Source organism: Narcine bancroftii, chromosome 6 (assembly GCF_036971445.1).
Source record: "Narcine bancroftii isolate sNarBan1 chromosome 6, sNarBan1.hap1, whole genome shotgun sequence".
Classification (NCBI taxonomy): Eukaryota; Metazoa; Chordata; class Chondrichthyes; order Torpediniformes; family Narcinidae; genus Narcine; species Narcine bancroftii.
This window is the reverse complement of record NC_091474.1, coordinates 252,947,896-252,969,352: the sequence shown is the minus strand read 5'-3', so window position 1 is coordinate 252,969,352 and position 21,457 is coordinate 252,947,896. Positions and strand designations below refer to the sequence as shown.

The 21,457-nt window shown below is 48.9% G+C and overlaps 1 protein-coding gene across 3 annotated transcripts in view; it reads right to left on the bottom strand.

Moving 5' to 3' along the window:
• tcte1 (t-complex-associated-testis-expressed 1) overlaps positions 1-3,973 on the bottom strand; it is a 43,726-nt gene extending 39,753 nt beyond the window's left edge. For 2 of the 3 annotated variants that reach the window (XM_069887992.1, XM_069887993.1), the window contains exon 1: positions 3,800-3,970. The gene's annotated coding sequence lies outside the window, so the exon portion shown is untranslated. Of the gene's footprint in view, positions 1-3,799 lie in introns of all 3 variants that reach the window. The other variant, XM_069887994.1, reaches the window with a different exon arrangement.
• Between the last annotated feature and the right edge of the window lie 17,484 nt (positions 3,974-21,457).

The following is a 21,457-nucleotide window of genomic DNA, read 5'->3' as shown; positions in this document are numbered from 1 at the left end:
CGTAGCTGTTGATTTTCTTGGACCTTTACCGACGGGTGAATCAATTATGGTAGTGATAGATTACTACAGCAGATACTATGAGTACGTGGTGTTGAAGTCCACAACCACTGAAAAAACAATACAAGCATTAGCAGAGATATTCGCAAGATATGGATTACCTGTTACATTATACTCTGACAATGGTCCACAATTCATTTCAGAGACATTTGCGGAATACATGAGGACCACAGGTATCCACCATCATAAAGTAACTCCGAAATGGCCGCAAGCCAACGGAGAAGTAGAGAGACAAAATCAATCCATTGAAAAACGATTGAGGATTGCACACGCAGAAGGACAAAATTGGCGAGAAGCATTGCTATCTTATGTGGCTGTCTATCAAGCAACATCTCATGCAACCACTGGAAAAAGTCCTGCAGAAGCATTTTTTGGGAGAAAAATCCGCACAAAAATGCCAGAAATAAAGGAAATCCGAGACGATCAGGAGATGAGGGACCACGATGCTGAAAAGAAAGGTGCAGCAAAGCTGTACACAGATTCGAAACGTGGAGCCAAGTACTCAGACATCATGCCAGGAGATAATGTTCTAGTGAGGCATGAAACTGGTGGTCAGCTAGACACACCTTATTACCATCAACCCTATACCGTCGTATCCAGAAGTGGCAGTATGGTGACAGTCAAGTCTCCGACTGGAGTCCTGTATAAGAGAAATGTATCAGGTGTAAAAAGGTACCAGTCCAGAGATATATCGAGCGAAGAGGTTGAAAGGCCAATACGAGATGCTGAAACTGAGAGACCTGATGATGTTCCAGAGGCAGTTACCAGCACTCCTGATGAAGTGACTAGAGCGCCAGAAACACCCGAAGCCGTGGTGAGCAGTATTTCCGACGCCGAGAGTGAACAACCGAGAAGCGACGACAATATCGCAGGCAGGCCGAAACGAAACCGGAAACCGCCCAAACGATACGAAGACTTTGTGCCATAGTTTTAATAAGAACTTTGGGACAGTATTTAATCTTATATCATAAAGTGCATGTATGAGGGCTGTAGGAAGTAAATTTTATGTAGTTGAGTTATAGTATTACCATTAGTTACGATGTTTGTATGTTTCCGAGGGATATTGGTAAGTGAAGGTAAAGTTTATTTCTGATTAAAGGAGGGATGTCATGACAATGAATATGTATGAGATGTACCGGAAGTCATGTGGTATGAGAGAGATAAGAACACAAGAAAGAGAACAAAGGAAACGGGAGAATAAAGCAACTGAGAAGTTTACCTGATAAACTTGTGTTTAATGTTTTATTAACTTCACATTTCGGGCCACAAATGTGACAGGCATAGTTTAAGAATACAGGGTAGGCCCTTTAGGACGGAGATGAGAAAGCATTTTTTTACCCAGAGAAGTTTGAATCTGTGGAATGCTCTGCCACAGAGGGTGGTAGAGGCAGATTCGCTGACTATGTTCAAAAGAGAGTTAGATAAGACTCTTGTGGGAAACGGAGTTGAGGGTTATCAGGGATAAGGCTGGAAATGGTAATGATCAGCCATGATCTAAAATGGCGGTGCTGGCCCGATGGGCCAAATGGCCTACTCCAGCTCCTATTGTCTATTGAAAGGCATAGATAAGATAGAGGTAGGTACATTGTTTCCATTGGTGGGGAGACCAGAACTAGGAGACATAGCCACAGGATTTGGAGCAGTAGATTTAGGACAGAGATAAGGAGGAACTGCAAAGTGGTGAATCTAGGATTCACTGCCCATTGAAGCAGTGGAGGTAACCTCAGTGAATACATTTAAGACAAGGGTGGATAGTAGTGAAATTAAGGGATATGGGAAAAAGGCAAATAGTTGGAGATGAGGCTCTCCTCTCACCCCGCCTTCCACTTTCCCACTCTTCCTCCCTTCCCCTCATCCTCCTCCCCTTCACCCACCCTCACATCCTTCACTCTCCCCCCTCACTCCCTTCTCCTTCCCCTCTCTCCCCATTTCCCCCTTCCTCTTCATATCCCTCCCCCTCACTGCCCTTCCCTCTCCCCCTCTCCCCACTCCTTCCCTCTCCCTCCCTCTCTCACCCCTCCCCTCCCCCTCACTCCCCTCCTTTCCCCTCATCCACCTCCACTTCACCCACCCTCACATCCTTCACTCTCCCCCTCACTCCCTTCTGCTTCCCCTCTCTCCCCATTTCTCCCTTCCTCTACATATCTCTCGCCCTCACTGCCCTTCCCTCTCCCCCTCTCCCCACTCCTTCCCTCTCCCTCCCTCTCTCACCCCTCCTTCCCTCCCCCTCACTCCCCTCCTTTCCCCTCATCCTCCTCCACTTCACCCACCCTCACATCCTTCACTCTCCCCCTCACTCCCTTCTCCTTCCCCTCTCTCCCCATTTCCCCCTTCCTCTTCATATCCCTCCCCCTCACTGCCCTTCCCTCTCCCCTCCTTCCATCCCCCTCCTTCCATCCCCCTCACTCCCCTCCTCTCCCTCCCCCCCTCTCCGCTTCCCCTCTCTCCTCTCCCTCCCCTCCCTCTCCCCTTCCTCCTCTCCATTCCACTCCCTCCCCCCTCTCCTCTCCCCCCTCTCCTCTCCCCCCTCTCCTCTCCCCCCCTCCCTCCCTCCCCCCTCTTCTCCCCCCCCTCCCTCCCCCCTCTTCACCCCCCCTCCCTCCCCCCTCTTCACCCCCCCTCTCCCGCCCCCCTCCCCTCGCCCCCCTCTCCTCTCCCCCCCTCCCTCCCTCCCCCCTCTTCTCCCCCCCCTCTTCACCCCCCCTCTCCCGCCCCCCCTCCCCTCGCCCCCCTCTCCTCTCCCCCCCTCCCTCCCTCCCCCCTCTTCTCCCCCCCCCTCTTCACCCCCCCTCTCCCGCCCCCCCTCCCCTCGCCCCCCTCTCCCGCCCCCCTCCCCTCGCCCCCCTCTCCTCTCCCCCCCTCCCTCCCTCCCCCCTCTTCTCCCCCCCCCTCTTCACCCCCCCTCTCCCGCCCCCCCTCCCCTCGCCCCCCTCTCCTCTCCCCCCTCCCTCCCTCCCCCCTCTTCTCCCCCCCCCTCTTCACCCCCCCTCTCCCGCCCCCCCTCCCCTCGCCCCCCTCTCCTCTCCCCCCCTCCCCCCCTCCCTCCCTCCCCCCTCTTCTCCCCCCCCCTCTTCACCCCCCCTCTCCCGCCCCCCCTCCCCTCGCCCCCCTCTCCTCTCCCCCCCTCCCTCCCTCCCCCCCCTCTTCTCCCCCCCCCTCCCCCCCTCGCCCCCTCTTCTCCCCCCCCTCGCCCCCTCCCCTCCCCCCTCTCCTCGCCCCCTCCCCTCCCCCCTCTCCTCGCCCCCTCCCCTCCCCCCTCTCCTCGCCCCCTCCCCCCTCTCCTCGCCCCCTCCCCCCTCTCCTCGCCCCCTCCCCCCTCTCCTCGCCCCCTCCCCCCTCTCCTCGCCCCCTCCCCCTCTCCTCGCCCCCTCCCCCCTCTCCTCGCCCCCTCCCCCCTCTCCTCGCCCCCTCCCCCCTCTCCTCGCCCCCTCCCCCCTCTCCTCGCCCCCTCCCCCCTCTCCTCGCCCCCTCCCCCCTCTCCTCGCCCCCTCCCCCCTCTCCTCGCCCCCTCCCCCCTCTCCTCGCCCCCTCCCCCCTCTCCTCGCCCCCTCCCCCCTCCCCCCCTCCCTCTCCTCCCCTCTCCCCCTCCCTCTCCTCCCCCCTCTCCTCCCCCCCTCCCCTCCCCCTCTCCCCCTCCCCCTCTCCCCTCCCCCCCCTCCCCCTCTCCTCTCCCTCCCCTCCCCCTCTCCTCTCCCTCCCCCCCTCTCTCCTCCCCCTTCCCCTCCCCTTTCATGTCCCTCACCTCAACCAACGAGACTCCAACCGCCTCTAATTCGCGCGCCGAGGCGCATGCGCATCTCACACTATTGACGTCGCTATGGCAACGGGTTTTCCCGCCCATCCATCGGCAGCATGAGCCCGGTCAATCAAGTGTAACCACGCCCATCCACTGGCAATGATGCTGTCAGTCAAACGGAACCACGCCCTCTCCTGTGTGATGCGCGCCATTCACTCGCAGCATAGGCGACACCGCACGCTGATTGGTCCCTGGGAGAGGGGGTGGATGGGATTGGTCCCTGGGAGAGGGGGTGGATGGGATTGGTCCCTGTGAGAGGGGTGGATGGGGGCAACGGGGTGGGAAGGGGGAAATGGAAAGAGGGGCAAAGCTGGGGAATGGAGCGAGGTGCAGGTGGGGAAGGGGAGAGGTAGAGAATGGGTAGAGGAGGGAGAACGGTGGAGGAGGTGAGGTAAGGTGGGGAAAGGAAAGAGGGTCAAGTAGAGAAGGGGTAGGGGAAGAGGAGGGAAAGGGGTGGAGGTGGAAGGGGGTCAGGTGAAGGTGGGGAAAGGGGTTATGGTGGAGGGGTGGAAGGGAGTCAGGTGAAGGAGGTAGATGTGGAGGTGGGGAAGGGGATCAGGTGAAGGTGGGGAAAGGGAAGGGTCGAGGTGGAGAAGGGGTAGAGGTAGAGAAGGAGGAGGGTGGATGTGTGGCGAAGGGAATCAGGTGAAGGTGGGGGAAGGAGGTGTGGAGGAGGGGGATGGGTGGATGGGGGGGAAGGGGGTCAGGTGGTCTTGTGAAAGGGGTAGAAATGGAGGTGGGGATGGAGTGAAGGAGAGGTTGATGGGGTAGGGGGTCATGTGAAGGTGAGGGAAGAGAAGGGCTGATGTGGGAGATGGGTGGATGTGGGGTAGGAGGGGGGTCAGGTGAAGGTGGGGGAAGGGAGGGGGTAGAGGAGGAGGAAGGGAAGGGATGGGAACCTGGGTAAGGGGATGATAGGAAGAGGGAAGGTGTGGATGGGGATAGGAAGGGTAGATAGGGAAGGAGAGGGGTGGAGGAGGGGAAGAATTGGGAGGAGGAGGAGGGGAAGGTGGTTAAGGCGGTAAGGTGAAGGAAGGGTCAGGTTGGAGAAGAGGGAGAGGCTGGGGTGGGGGAAGGGTGGATGTGGGGGGAGAAGGGAGTGAGGTGAAGGGAGTGGTGGAGGAGGGGGAAGGGAACAAGGTTAAGGGGCAAGGAGGAGGGGGAGGTGTAGAGGTGGGGGAAGTGGGGAAGGGGGTGAGGTGGGGAAGGGGGCAAGGTGGAGGAGGGAGAGGTGAGGGGAGGGGTGGATGTGGGGGAGAAAGGAAAGGTGAAAGGGTAGTGGGCGAGGAGAGGGGGGGTGGAAGTGGGGAAGGGGGCGAGGTGGGGGAGGGGTGGAGGAGGGGAGAGGTTTAGGGAAGGGAGGGGTGGATGTGGGGGAGGTGAAAGGGTAGTGGAGGAGGGAAAGGTGAAAGGGTAGTGGAGGAGGATGTGAAGGGAACTTAGGGAGAATGGTGGGGGTGGAGGTGGGGAAGGGGATGGTGAAGAAGGGGGAGGGGTGGAATATGGCAAGGGATGGTGAAGGAGAGGTGGAGGAGGGGAGAGGTGGGGAAGAGGAGGAGACCAAGGGGATGGTAAGGGAGGGGAGGGAGAAGATGGTGTGGAGGGGGAAGAAGAGGGTGGATAGGGAGAGTGGAGGGTGAAGAGGAGGGATAGGGGTGGCTGTGGAGGATAAGGGAAGGATGGGGAGCCAGGGGTGGGGGAAAGGGAGGTGGGAGAGGGGATGGGTGGAAAGTAAAACATTAAAGTCTGCAGACACCATGGTTGAAGTAAAAACACACGATGCTGGAGAAACTCCACAGGTCGAACAGTCTCTATGTCGCAAAGAGTAAAAATACAGAACCGACATTTCGGGCTTGAGCCCTTCATCAAGGGATGGAAAATTGTTGGCAGGTGTCCAAGCAAAAGGGTAAGGGTGGAGGGGTGGTGGGAAGATCACGATCTCACAGGTGGAGAAGGGAGGGAGGGGATAGCAGTGAGCAGGGAGAGGAGGGATGCCTCTATGAATAGAGAGGAAAGGGGATGAAGAGCTGAAGGGAAGGGGATGAAGAGCTGACGGGAAGGGAAGGGAGGGAGGGGGAAAGGAGAACAGGTAAGCAGAAACCGAAAACGTGGATGTTAATGCCATCAGGCTGGAGGGTGCTCAGATGGAAAATCCAGTGCTGTTCCTCCAATATGCAGATGGTCTTGGTGGGATAAGATCATGGACAGACATGTGAGGGGATGAGTGGAGAAAGGAGCATCACCACTTGTGAATCTGCAGGTGGTGTCTACTACATCCTGGACACAGAGTGGGAGATCACTTTGTTGAGCACCTTGGCTCTGTCCACTACAATAGCAGGGACCTCCCAGTGACCTTGCTGCCTTGCAGTGAATAAAAGTAGATGAATCCAGCGGGCTGGATATGATATTTCCTTGGACCTTGAGGTAGGCGAGTGTTGAAATTGCAGTGGCCCTGGCAGATATATTCAAAATGCCTTTAGCCAAGGGTGAAGTGCCAGAGGATTGGAGGGGAGCTCATGTCCCGTTTTTTAAAAAGGCTCCAAAAGTAAACCAGGTAATTATAGGCTGGTGAGCCTGACATCAGCAGTAGATAAATTATTGGAAGGTGTTCTGAGAGATCAGATTTACAAGTATTTGAACAGCCAAGAACTGATTAAGGACAGTCATCGTGGCCTTGTGCATGGTAGGTCATATTTAACAAATCTTGTAGAGTTTTTTGAGGAGGTTACCAGGAATCTTGATGAAGGAAAGACTGTGGATGTTGTCCACATGGACTTTAGTAAAGCCTTTGACAAGATGTTGCCTGGATTGCAGTATTTAGAATACAAAGAAGGATTGAGTAGACTCAGCGTAGAAGGTTGAGGGGGGATTTGATGGAGGTATTTAAAATTATGAGGGGGATCAATAGAGTAGATGTGAATAGGCCCTTCTGCTTGAGGGTAGGTGAGATTGGAACGAGGGGTCATAAATTAAGGGATGGGGGCAAAAGTTTAGAAGTAACATGAGGGGAAACTTCTTCACTCAGAGAGTGGTGCTGAGTGGAATGACCTTCCGGAAGAGGTGGTTGCAGTAGGGCCATTTTTGAAATTTAAGTGAAGGTTGGATAAGTGCATGGATGTGAGCAGGTAGGTGGGACTAGAGGAGATCACTTAAATCGGTGCGGACTAGAGGGGCCGAGATGGCCTGTTTCCGTACTGTCTTTGGCTTGGCTTCGCGGACGAAGATTTATGGAGGGGTAATGTCCACGTCAGATGCAGGCTCGTTTGTGGCTGACAAGTCCGATGCGGGACAGGCAGACATGTTTGCAGCGGTTACAAGGGAAAATTGGTTGGTTGGGGTTGGGTGTTGGGTTTTTCCTCCTCGCCAAGATGCACGGTTTGAGGCGAGATCAGCCCACTGGCGGTGGTCAATGTGGCAGGCACCAAGAGCTTTCTTTAGGCAGTCCTTGTACCTCTTCTTTGGTGCACCTCTGTCTCGGTGGCCAGTGGAGAGCTCGCCATATAACACGATCTTGGGAAGGCGATGGTCCTCCATTCTGGAGACGTGACCCACCCAACGCAGTTGGATCTTCAGCAGCGTGGATTCGATGCTGTCGGCCTCTGCCATCTCGAGTACTTCGATGTTGGAGATGAAGTCGCTCCAATGAATGTTGAGGATGGAGCGGAGACAATGCTGATGGAAGCGTTCTAGGAGCCGTAGGTGATGCCGGTAGAGGACCCATGATTCGGAACCGAACAGGAGTGTGGGTATGACAACGGCTCTGTATACGCTAATCTTTGTGAGGTTTTTCAGTTGGTTGTTTTTCCAGACTCTTTTGTGTAGTCTTCCAAAGGCGCTATTTGCCTTGGCGAGTCTGTTGTCTATCTCGTTGTCGATCCTTGCATCCGATGAAATGGTGTAGCCGAGATAGGTAAACTAGTTGTCCGTTTTGAGTTCTGTGTGCCCGATGGAGATGTGGGGGGGCTGGTAGTCATGGTGGGGAGCTGGCTGATGGAGGACCTCAGTTTTCTTCAGGCTGACTTCCAGGCCAAACATTTTGGCAGTTTACGCAAAACAGGACGTCAAGCGCTGAAGAGCTGGCTCTGAATGGGCAACTAAAGCGGCATCGTCTGCAAAGAGTAGTTCACGGACAAGTTGCTCTTGTGTCTTGGTGTGAACTTGCATGCGCCTCAGATTGAAGAGACTGCCATCCGTGCAGTACCGGATGTAAACAGCGTCTTCATTGTTGAGGTCTTTCATGGCTTTACCTGCTGCATGCTAGAGCAAAATGTGTGTGCATCATGCTGAAGAAGATTGAAAAGAGGGTTGGTGAGAGAACGCAGCCTTGCTTCACGCCATTGTTAATGGAGAAGGGTTCAGAGAGCTCATTGCTGTATCTGACCCGACCTTGTTGGTTTTCGTACTGTAATTGTTATATGATTATATAGGTCCCACGTGGGAGGTTAGTTCAGAGGTTCAGACACTGGGTATCCATGGAGAGGTTGTAAACTGGATTTGTAATTGGCTGTGTGGGTGAAAACAGAGAGTGGTAATGGATGGTTGATTCTCAGACTGGAGACCTATGACGAGTGCCTCAGGAATCTGTGTTGGGACCGTTATTGTTTGTTGCATATATTGAAGATCTGGATGATAATGTGGTAAATTGTATCAACAAGTTTGCTGACGACACAAAGACAGGAGGCGTTCTGGACAGCGAGGAAGATTTTCAAAGCTTGCAGAGGGATCTGGACCAACTGGGAGAATGGGTCTGTAAATGGCAGATGGAATTTAATGCAGACAAGTGTGAGGGATTGCATTTTGGAAGGACAAACCAAGGTAGGACATACACAGTAAATGGTCGGGCACTGAGGAGTGCAGAGGAGCAAAGAGATCTGGGAATGCAGATACATAATTCCCTGAAGGAGGCATTGCATGTGGACAGGGTTATAAAGAAAGCTTTTGGCATCTTGGCCTTTATAAATCAAAGTATTGAGTACAGGAGTTGGGATGTTAAGTTGTTTAAAACATTGGTGAGGCCAAATTTGGAATATTGTGTGCAGTTCTGGGCACCTAACTACAGGAAGGACATCAATAAGATTGAGAGAGTGCAGAGATTTACTAGGATGTTGCCGGGTCTTCAGGAGTTGAGTTACAGGAAAAGATTAAACAGTTTAGGAACTTGTTCCTTGGAGCGAAGAAGAGTGAGGGGAGATTTGATAGAGGTTTACAAGATTATGAGAGGTATAGACAGAATGGATGTGAGTAGGCTTTTTCCACTTAGATTGGGGGGTAGATAAATATGAGAGGCCATGGTTTTAAGCTGAAAGGGGAAAGGTTTAGGGGGAATATTAGGGGAAAGTTTTTCATTCAGAGAGTGGTGGGAGAGTGGAACAAGCTGCCATCTGACGTGAATGTTGGCTCGATCTTGAGTTTTAAAAATAAATTGGATAGACACATGGATGGGAGAGGTTTGGAGGGTTAAGGAATGGGACCAGGTCAATGGGACTAGTGGAATAATGGTCAGCCCAGTCTAGAAGGGATGAATGGCCTTTTTTCTGTGCTGTAGCATTCTATGGTTCTATGCCCACACATCTCAATTCCCCGTCCCTTTCCCGTGCTGGCATGTCCATCTGTGGTCTTGTGCACTGCCAGACTAAGACCACCCGTAAATTGGAGGAACACCACCTCATCTTCTGACTGGGCCCCCTCCAACCGAATGACATTAACATTGGCTTCTCTAGTTTCCTTTCAACCCCCCATCTCTCCCCTTTCTCTTTCCTATCTCTCCTTTTCTCTCGCTCTGTCTCTCTCTGACCCTCCCCCTCTGTCTCCATTCCTCCAGCTCTGCATTAACAGAGCCAGCCCTTCCCTGATCAATTCTCAGCTTTTCGCTCCTCTCCTCCTATCCATGTACAGTTATAGCCTCCTGCCTGTTGGCCTGTGTTCCTCCCCCTGCCTTTTCTTCCCTGCTCCGCCCAGCTTTTTGCTCATACTGGGCTCAGGCCTGAAACATTGGTTATATATCTTTCCCTCCCATGGGCACTGTGTGACCCGCTGAGTTTCTCCAGCATCTCTGTGGTTTTATGATAATGACTCTTCCAACTGCAGGCATGCCCCGATCCTTAACATCTGCCCTTTCCCTCCTGCGATGATGTGTGACCCGCTGAGTTTCTCCACCATGCACTCGCCCCCAGTCCCTGCACACTGTCTCGTTTACCACTTGCAGCCGGCAGATTTTACTGAAGGAACGGAGCTCAAATTATTACAAACTGGACTGGGATTGAACAAATCACATTGTTTAATTCAGTAAACATTTGAGAATTGATCACTTCTTTTGAAACCCAGCCATTTTTGGATGTGTAAGGTGTGAAGCAAGCATGACATGACACAAGAATGACACATGGTGATCGCTTGGGATTCCCTGCATCAAACAGATCACTGCGTGAGCACATATAGGGGTCTCTCCATTCCTGAGCTGATATACCTTCCAAGACTGAGGGTTAAACTCTTCTCCAATGACATCAGCATTCCTGCAAAATGGGACTGGACAAAGGAATCTGGGCGCTGTTATATTGATTGAGGAAGAGTACATGGGAGTAGGAAATCTCGAGGGTAAAGAGATTTGGAAAACGGACCATAGGGATGGGCTTTTGAACATAATAGTCAGTCATCCAGCTGGAAGAGGAGGGCCAGACCCCACAGGACCCAATGCCGGGGAGGCAGCAGAGTGGGAAGATTGACTGCAATGATCAGTTGGAGGAGAGGCCGGTGGTGGAGAGGGAACCTGCTCGCCGAGTGGTTCGGTACAGAGGATACTCATACTGCTGCTCCTGTGACTGAGCGACCTCCACCAGCCTAGACCGGCCTTTTTGGCTTTCCATCTGAAATAAGAACAACTGGGATCAAATGCTAAAATCAAATATTACATCTTCACATCAAATATTATACCTTCACATCAAAGATTACACCTTTACATTAAATATTATTGATGTAATATTTGTAGATGTATTTGGGAGATAAATTGGTAAAATTAAAGAAGGTTACACACATATACACACTTTAAAACATCTTATTTGAAATACTGAAGAATTCATATTCCGTGACTACAGAAACTATGGAGAATGCTATGCACATTTCACAAGTAGGTGCTAATTGAAATGATGTCCTCAAATGAATCGACTGGAGACACTCTGGCTGTTGAAAGCTCTTTGCAAGTTATTTGACAGTGCACAGAAAGGTCACTTCTGTGTTCTTGTTTACCTAAAAACAACAGGTGGAAGCAGAAAACTAACTCCTATTGTTTGCTGGAGAAGGGGGGGGGGGGTTGCAATTGAGAGAGAGAGAGAGAGAGAGAGAGAGAGAGAGAGAGAGCTGAAAACAAGCAGGAAAAGCTTGTTGGAACGGAAACAGAAACTCCAGAGTGGCGGATGGCTGGAAGTGCTATCTGTCTGATGTTTCTCTTGGAATAAGTAGAACAGAAAGGAACTCTGTAGTAGTCTGAAAGAAAGAGGTTACTATCTGGAGAACCCTGATGGGGCAGGTTTCATCAACAAGACATTGAGGTGACTAATGGTGATACCTCAGTTGTGGAAATCCTGGAACAACAAATCTCTCTCTGCAAATCTACAAAGAACCTTCCTGAGTGGTAACCATTTAACTTTGGAGCACCAAAGCTTGGTGAACTTTATACATTAAATTCTGTGCACAGTATAAGAATTGCCTGCAACCAGTGAACTTGGAAGAATGAGAGGTGAGATTGAACTGTGAACCAAAGAACTTTTCTTAAATTTACACACACATTACATACAGGTGCGCTTAGAATTAGAAAAGGGTTAAGTTGGGTTAGTTAAGTTAAAGTTTGATTCTGTTTTCATGTTTAAAGATAATTAAAAGCAACTTGTTTAAGTAACCATTTGTCATGGTGAATATCTATTGCTGCTGGGTTTTGGGGCCCTTTCGGATCGTAACAATTGCACTTCATATCAAATATTACATATGCATCCAAACTTACAGCCTCATCTCAAATATTACAGCTTTTCATCAAATATTACACCTTTAAATCAAATACTGCACCATCACATCAAATATTGCACCTTCACATTGGACTATGTGAGATAAGTGAGGCAAATGGCTTAGTTATAGAAAAGATAGGGATTAGTAAAGAGAGGGGTTTGGAGCTTCTAGGGTCAGTAAAAGTGGATAAGTCTCCCGGTCCTGATGGGATTTTCCCCAGGACGTTAAGGGAGGTCAGGGAGCAAATAGCGGAGGCACTGTCAGTGATTTTTCAACGATCACTGGAGGAGGGTGTGGTGCCACGGGATTGGAGGATTGCTAATGTCGTTCTGTTGTTTAAAAAAGGCTCGAGATGTCGGTCAAGTAATTATAGGCCTGTAAGTTTGACTTTGGTGGTAGGGAAAGTTATGGAGGGTATTCTTAGAGATGGTGTGTATGAATATCTAGATAAGCAGGGATTGATCAGGAGCACCCAGCATGGGTTTCTGAAGGAGAAGTCATGTTTGACGAATCTTGTTGAGTTTTTCGAAGAAGTGACAAGAAAGATGTAGTCTATCTGGATTTTAGCAAAGCTTTTGTTAAAGTTCCACATGAAAGGTTAGTTAGGAAGGTTCAGTCACTAGGGATTAATAGAGAAATAGTAAGATTGGTTCAGAGGTAGCTGGAGGATAGACAGGAGTCAAGGTGGACAACTGTCTGTCAGGATGGAAGCCTGTGACGAGCGGAGTACCTCAAGGATCGGTGCTAGGTCTCTTGTTCAATATTTATATTAATGATTTGGATGATGGGGTGATTAACTGGGTAAGTAAATACGCAGACGATACAAAAATAGGGGGATAGCGAGGAAGGTTTTCAGGGATGACAGAGGGATTTGGTTTGTCTGGAGAGTTGGGCTGAAAGATGGCAGATGGAATTTAATGTAGAGAAGTGTGAGGTGCTTCATTTCGGTAAAAATAATCAAAATAGGACGTGTAGTAAAGGGGAGAACATTGGAGAATGCTCAAGAACCAAGAGATTTTGGAGTTATGGTGCAGAGTTCCTTGAAGGTGGATTCCCATGTTGACAGGGTGGTTAAGAAGGCATTTGGTATGCTAGCCTTCATAAATAATAGCCGAGAGTATAGGAGCTGGGAAGTGATGCTGTGACTGTTTAAGGTGCTGGTGAGGCCAGGTTTGGAGTATTGTGTTCCGTTCTGGTCTCCAAATTATAGGAAGGATCTAGATAAGGTGGAGAGGGTGCAGAGAAGATTTACAAGGATGTTGCCTGGCTTAAAATAACTAGAGTACAGAGAAAGATTGAAGAGGTTAGGACTTTATTCCTTGGAACATAGATGGTTGAGAGGGGATTTGATAGAGGTGTTTAAAATTATGAAGGGAATTGATAGACTCGATGCAAGTAGACTCTTCCCCCAGAGAGCAGGGGAGGTTGAAACAAGAGGACACAAGTTGAGGGTAAGGGAGCAAAATTTTAGGAGAAACATTAGAGGATGTTTCTTCACTCAGAGAGTCTGAGGAGTGGGAGCATGAGTTGGGGGGGTTACCCAGTGTGGTGGTACACCACTGGCCTACTGCAGAGAGCAACCTCTGTACCTGCAGGAGTGTAAGGGGGACAGGACAACACCTGGACGGCTGGCAAACAGTGGACCTGAATGGATCAAGCCCCACCCGGTCGGGTGTCAATCACCCTCTGGGATATAAGCCTGCGCCGGCCTCCGAAGTCTCACTTAGAGTTGCTGCAGCAACAGCCAGTTGAACTCAGTGGAAGTCTTTGTGGATTAAAGACTGCTGTACAGTCTTTACCTTATAAAAGGTAAGGGGATTGTAGATTAATTGGAGTACAAGGGGCAGCATAGGCTCATGGGTTAGAAAGGCCTAATAGCATGCTCTCTGTCTACATTGAAATAAATAAAATGACCTCACATCCAGAATCTACTGTTTCTTGCATCTATGGCCTTGTCTAAGAGTCTTTTAAATGTTCCTATTGTTCCAGCCTCCACCACCATCCCTGACAAGGCATTCCAGGCCCCCACTACTCTCTGTGTAAAAATACTTACCCCTGACATCTCTCCAAACATTCCTTTCCTCCTCTTCTACAGATAGATCCACAGAAATAGGAACTTTTGGCCCTTCTAATCCATGCCAAACCATTACTTTTGCCTAGTCCCACTGACCTGCACCCAGCCCTCCATACCCCTCCCATCCATATATCGGTCCAAATTCCTCTTAAATGTTAAAACTGAGCCCACATTCACCACTTCAGCTGGCAGCTCGTTCTACACCCCCACCCCTCTCTGTGTGAGGAAGTTCCCCAAACTTTTCCCCTTTCACCCTTAACCCATGCCCTCTGGTTTGTATCTCACCCACCCTCAGTGGAAAAAGCTGACCTACATTTATTCTGTCTGTCCCCCTCATCATGTTAAATACCTCCATCAAATCTCCCCTCATTCTTCTACACTCCAGGTCCTAACCTGTTGAACCTTTTCCTGTAACTCACTCCCCGAGTCCAAGCAACATCCTAGTAAATCATTGAATGGCAGATCAGGCTCAACGGGCCGGATGGCCAACTCCTGCTCCTATTTCTTATGTTCTTATGTTGATATGTTCTTTCTATCTTATTGAGATCTTTCCTGTAGTTCAGTGATCAAAACTGAATACAATGCTCCAAAATTGGCCTCACCAATGTCTTATACAACTTTACCATAACATCCCAACTTTGATTTTTGAAGGCCAATATGCCAAAAGTTCTCTTAACATCCCTATCCACCTGTGATACCACTTTCAGGGAATTATGTACAGTATCTTCTCCTCCTGTCCTTCCTTAGCCACAGGACCAGACTTAAGGCAGAGACCAGTTTGTCATGGCTTGTCCCTGGTAGGTTCCCCCCCCCCCCGGAATTATCCAAAATGGTGTACATGTTGTTGTGGTGAATGGCCACAGGGGCGCCCTACATTGCCTGCCTTTTCCCATTCCCTCTTCTGACTGATAACCCTCCTCCTGCCTCCTACATGTGATAGTATCCCTGTAACTTCTGTCTATTACCCCCTCTGCCTCCCGAATGATCCAGAATTCATCCAACTCCAGCTCCAGTTCCTTAACTCGGTTTTTCAGGAGCTGTAGCTGGATGCACTTCTCAGAGAAAAAAGTCATCCCTGACACCCATATCCTGCAAGAGGAACCTTTCCCTGCCTTGGCTGCCATACCCACTGTCCATGACTGGAGGAAAATTATATATAATATATAAAACCTGCCCTTACCCCTACCTACCTGCTGAATCCTTTTTGTTCCTCAAATGAGGCAGCCTTTAATTATTTCAACTTCTGTATCTCCATCTCAGCCTCTTCTTGCCAAAGCCTCATCCCACTCCAATGATGTCCTCTGGTGTTTGCTACTCTGGCACCAGGAAAAAGGGGTAAATTCACCAAAATCAATTCACCAATGGAAAATTCACTGATGTAAATTCACCGACCATTTAATTCATCGTTTTGCCAAATCTGCCCTGTGTCTGGTGCACCCTCTCACTGACCCCCAACTGCAGAGCTCTCTTATGGAGTGACTAGTGGGGGAGGGAGGGAGGAAATAATGAGAGGGGGGTTGTTAGAGACCAGGAGCCACTTGTGATGAGACAGGCAGCAGCCATGCATCCCCACGAAGAGTAAGTGGCAGGGGCGAACTACCCTGTGCGCAGGAGGTGGGGGGGGGGGGGGGTGGAGAACTAGCACAGGCAGCTGTGGGAGCAACTATCCAAGGGGAGCTTGTTACTTGTTAGACAAATATCTGCAGGAATTACCAATTTACATCTAATTAAAAGGTTTATTAAAGGACACCAAAATTCATTACAAATGAGATACAAAGAAACATAGAAAATAGGTGTAGGACTAGGCTATTTGGCCCTTCAAGCCTACACCACCATTCATTATGATCATGGCTGATCAGTACCCAGTCCCTGCCTTCTCCCCATACCCCTTGACCCCACTTAGTCACAAGGGCCAAATCTAACCTACTCTTAAATATTGACAAGGAACTGGCCTCAACTACTTCCTGTGGCAAAGAATTCCACAGACCACCACCCTCTGAGAGAAGAAATTTTTCCTCATCTCAGTCCTAAAAAACGTCCCCCTTATCCTTAAACTATGGCCCCTAGTTCAGGAAGCAACCTTCCTGCATCTAGTCTGTCTAAACTCTAAAGAATTTTATAAGATCCCCCCTCAATCTTCTAAATTCCAGAGAATACAAGCCTAGTCTCTCCAACCTTTCTTCATATGCGAGTCCCTCCATCCACAGTATCAGTCTAGTGAACCTTCTCTGCACCCCCTCCATGACGAGGATGTCCTTCCTCAGATAAGGTGACCAAAACTGCATGCAGTAATCCAGGTGTGGTCTCACCAAGGCCCTGTACAGCTGCAGCAGGATCTCCCTACTCCTGGACTCAAATCCTCTCGCTATGAACATCAACATACCATTCACCCTCCTCACCGCCTGCTGCACCTGCAGGCCCACTTTCAACGACTGATGCACAGCAACACCCAAGTCTCGCTGCATATCCCCTTTTCCTAAACAGATACCATTTAGATAATAATCCTCTTTCCTGTTCTTAGATACAATATATTATGATCTTTTTTCATTCATTCAATTGTTGATGAATTTGATGGTCTGTGATTTTTCTGTCAGTGAATTTGATGGTTGGTGAATTTTCTGTCAGTGAACTTTCCGTTGGTGAATTTTCCATCAGTGAATTTGATGGTTGGTGATTTTTCTGTTTGTGAATTGATTTTGGTTTATTTACCTGTACCTGGGAAAAAGGTGTTGTCTGTCCACCCTATCTATACTTCTCAATCTTGTAGAACTCCATTAAGTCACCTCTCATCCTTCTTCACTCCAAAGAGAAAAGTCCCAACTCTGTTAACTTTGCCTCAGAAGACACACTTTTCAATCCAGGTAACATCCTGGTAAATCTCCTCTCCACCCTCTCCACAGTTTCCTCATCCTTCCTAGAATGAGGTGACCAGAACTGAACACAATATTCCAAGTGTGGTCTCACCAGAGGTTTATAGAGCTGCCAAATTACCTCACATCTCTTGAACTCAATCCCCCGACTAATGAAGCCCAGCAAACCATCAGCCTTAACTTCCCTATCAGCCTGCGCAGCAACCCTGAGAGATATATGGACCCCCCTGGACCCCAGGTCCTTCTGTCCCTCTACATTTTTACCCTCCCTCACTCCTTGCTACACCTGAACACTCACCTTGAGTGAATCACACAGTAGGACTCCAAACCCCTTGGCATCTTGAATTTCAGAAATCCCATGCCATCTCAGTAACCTGCTTGGTAAATTTTCCTTGCCAAACTGGATTTCCCACTTTCTGGATTTATTCTCCACCTGTCAGATCTTTTCTCAGTCCCTCACCCTATCTCTGTGCCTTTGGTTCAGACTCCTGCTCATCTCTGTCCCAGTCTGCCTAGAAGACATGAGAACAGAAACAGGCCATTCAGCCCATCCAGTTCACTCCACCATTCCATCATGAGCTGATCCATTGTCCCACTCAGCCCCACTCTCCTGCTTCTCCCCAGCACCTTTGATGCCCTAACTATTCAGATACCTAGCTATCTCTGCCTTAAATACATCCAATGAATTGGCCTCTACAGCTGCCTGTGGCATAAGTTCCAGATGTCCACCACTCTCTGGCTAAAGCAATTCCCCCACATGCATCTCTCTTTTAAATGCATGTCCTTTAATCCTGAAGTTGTGTCCTCTTGTCCTTCACAATAGGAAAAAACTTGATCACATCCACTCTGTCTGGGCCTTCCAACATTTGTGAGTTTGCTTGGGACAGGGTCAATGTGGGGTGGGGGGGGGGCGCAAGGACCTGCCTCACCTTTGATGGTCATGACATGAGCTCTCCATCCTGGGGAGGCCAACAGCAGGCCACATCCATGGCGTCACCCTCAGCACCCTCCACCGTTCTGGGCAGCTTCCTCAGGATGGCCTCTGCTTTCTGCAGCACTACTGCATCTTGGCTGTGACGCTCTCTTGAATGGGGTTGTGTGTGCACCTCATAAACAAATGGGCCACCTCTGGAGAACTGCTCGATGCCTTCATGGACCATGACTCTGGACAGCCATGCAATATTTTATTTTTTAAATTTAAATGTTTTAATTTTTAAATTTATGGGTGACACAGATAGAATAGCATTTAGTGTAATGCCATTACAGGGCCAGTGATCGGGACTGGGGTTCGAATCCCATGCTGTTTGTAAGGAGTTTGGACGTTCTCCCCGTGTCTGCGTGGGTTTCCTCTGGGGGCTCTGGTTTCCTCCCACTGTTTGAAATGTAGGTTAATAGGGTGGTGCAGGCTCGTGGGCTGTATGTCTAAATCCCATGCTGCATGTCTAAATTTCAAAATGTCATGATAAAACAGGGATGTGATGTAACGGTTTTGTAAGGCACAGGTGATGCCTCACTTGGAATACAAGGCATAGTTTGGGTTCCTTATTTAAGAATAGATGTGCTGGCAATGGAGAGGGTTCAGAGAAGATTCACAAGAACAATTCCTGGAATGAAGGGTTAGTATTAAAGGAATGGCTTTTAGACTGAACTCCAAGTTCAGAAGAATGAGTGTCAAGGGAATTCATAGAAGCATTTCGAATGTTTAAAGATGTAGAAGGGTTGTTTCTCAGGGTGGGGGAGTCTAGGACAAGAGGGTCCAACTTCAGGATTAGAACAGAGGCGCGGAGGAATTTCTTCAGCCAGAGGGGGGTGAATCTGTGGGATTTGTTGCCACAGGTGGATGTGGAGGCCGGGTCACTAGGAGTATTTAAGGCAGAGATTGATAGGTTCTGGATTAGCCAGGGCATGAAAGGTTCTGGGGAGAAAGTGGGGCTGAACAATGAAATCATCAACTCGTGATTAAATGGTGGGGCCGACTTGATGGGCTGAATAAACTATTTCTGCTCCTATTTCTTAAAGAATCAGTTAGGACAGTACTTCTCAACCTTTTTCTTTCCACTCACATCCCACTTTAAGTAATCCCTATGCCATCGGTGCTCTGTGATTAGTACGGGATTGGTTACAGTGGGATGTGAGTGGGAATGAAAGGTTGAGAATCACTGCTCTAAACCCAATTGTTACTGAAAAATGTTGCTTGAGAAAAATTGTCATTGGCCCATTTCCTTTGGAGTTATGAAACCGTTCACATAATGAGTCAATTAGGTACGATTAAAACAGTGATTTCCAAACTTTTTATTTCCTCTCACATCCCACCTTAAGCAATCCCTTACTAATCACAGAGCACCTATGGCATAGGGATTACTTAAAGTGAGCGGAAACAAAAAGGTTGAGAACCACTCCGGGACCGGACAAAATATTCCCAAGGACACTCAGGGAGGCTTGTGGACAGATATTTAGGATATTTAGGATGTCACTGGTCACGGGGGTAGTGCCAAAGGATTGGAGGGTGGCGCATGTGGTTCCGCTGTTTAAGAAAGGGTCCAAATGTAAACCTGGGAATTATAGGCCCGTGAACACATTGGATGGTATTTACAAATATTTGGAGGTACATAGAAACATAGAAGATAGGAGCAGGAGTAGGTCATTCGACCCTTCGAGCCTGCTCCGCCATTCAACGAGATCGTGGCTGATCTTAAAGTTCAGTACCTCGTCCCCGCCTTCTCTCCGTAACCTTTAATACCCTTATACTGAAGAAATATATCTAATTCCCTCTTAAATAGATTTAATGAACCTGCCTCTACTGCCCTCTGTGGCAATGAATTCCACAGATTCACCACCCTCTGGGTAAAGAAATTCCTCATCTCGGTCCTAAATGGTTTGCCTATTATCCTCAAACCATGGCCCCGGGTTCTGGACTCCCCCACTATTGGAAACATCCCATCTGCATCCATTCTGTCCAGTCCTGCCAGAATTTTATATGTCTCTATGAGATCCCCTCTCAATCTTCTAAACTCCAGCGAGTACAATCCCAATTTGCACAATCTTTCCTTATAAGTCATTCCTGCCATTCCAGGTATCAGCCTGGTGAATCGCCTCTGCACTCCCTCCATTGCAAGAACATCCTTCCTTAGATAAGGCGACCAAAACTGCACACAATACTCCAGGTGGGGTCTCACCAAGGCCCTGTACAGCTGCAGTAAGGTATCCTTGTTCCTAGACTCAAACCCTCTTGATATGAAGGCCAACATACCATTTGCCTTTTTAACTGCCTGCTGTACCTACATGCTCGCCTTCAGAGACTGGTGTACAAGTACCCCTAGGTCTCTCTGCACTTCCCCATCTCTTGATCTATTGCCATTCAAATAGTAATCTGCCCTCTTGTTTGTATTACCAAAGTGGATAACCTCACATTTATCCACATTGTAGTGGGCCATGTATCTGCCCAGTTCCCCAATTTATCCGAATCACACTGGAGCTTCCTGACCCCCTCTTCCATGCACACAATCCCTCCTAGCTTAGTGTCATCTGCAAATTTGGAGATATTACATCCAATCCCCTCATCTAGATCATTAATGTAAATTGTGAACAGCTGGGGTCCCAGTACAGATCCCTGTGGCACCCCACTGGTCACCGCCTGCCACTCAGAAAACGAGCCATTTATCCCAACTCTCTGTCTTCTATCTGCCAGCCAGTTCTCAATCCACATCAATACCTTGTCCCCAATCCCATGAGCCTTGATTTTGCATGCCAGTCGTTTATGTGGGACCTTATCGAAGGTCTTTTGCAAGTCCAGGTACACCACATCCACTGGCTCTCCCCCATCTATTTTACCTGTCACCATCTCAAAGAATTCCAATAGATTTGTCAAGCACAATTGATCTTCTGTCCAATCCCTTCTCTGCTAGACATATACTCCGCTATTACATCCTTAATAATGGATTCCATCATTTTGCCCACTACTGATGTAAGGCTCACCAGCCTATAATTCCCCGCTTTTTATCTACCCCCCTTCTTAAATAGTGGGGTAACATTAGCTATCCTCCAATCCATGGGTACTGATCCTGAGTCTATCGAGTTCTGGAAAATAATTTTTAAAGCATTTGCTATCTGAATGTCTACTTCCTTAAGTACCCTCAGATGTAGATTATCAGGCCCTTGGAATTTATCGGCCTTCAATCCCTTCAGTTTCCCCAAGACCATGTCCTTAGAGATACTGATTTCTTTCAGCTCCTCCCTTGCATTAGTCTCTTTCCCAACATCCTTGGGAGGTTATTTGTATCCTCTCTTGTGAAAACAGAACTAAAGTAAGAATTTAATTGGTCTGCCATTTCCTTATTCCCCATTATATATTCCCCTGATTCCGACTGCAAGGGACCTACTCTGGATTTCACCAATCTTTTCCTCTTGACATATTTATAAAAGCTTTTGCAGTCGGTTTTTATATTTGCCGCAAGCTTACTTTCATAATTTATTTTTGCTCTCTTGATTAATCCCTTTGTCCTCCTTTGGTGCATCTTGAACTGCTCCCAGTCTTCGGTTGTGGTACTTTTTTTGGCCAATTGATATGCTCTCTCTTTGGACCTAATGCTGTCTCTAATTTCCCTTGTTATCCATGGGTGAGTCACCTTTTTTGGTTTATTTTTATGCCAAACCAGTATAAACGATTTT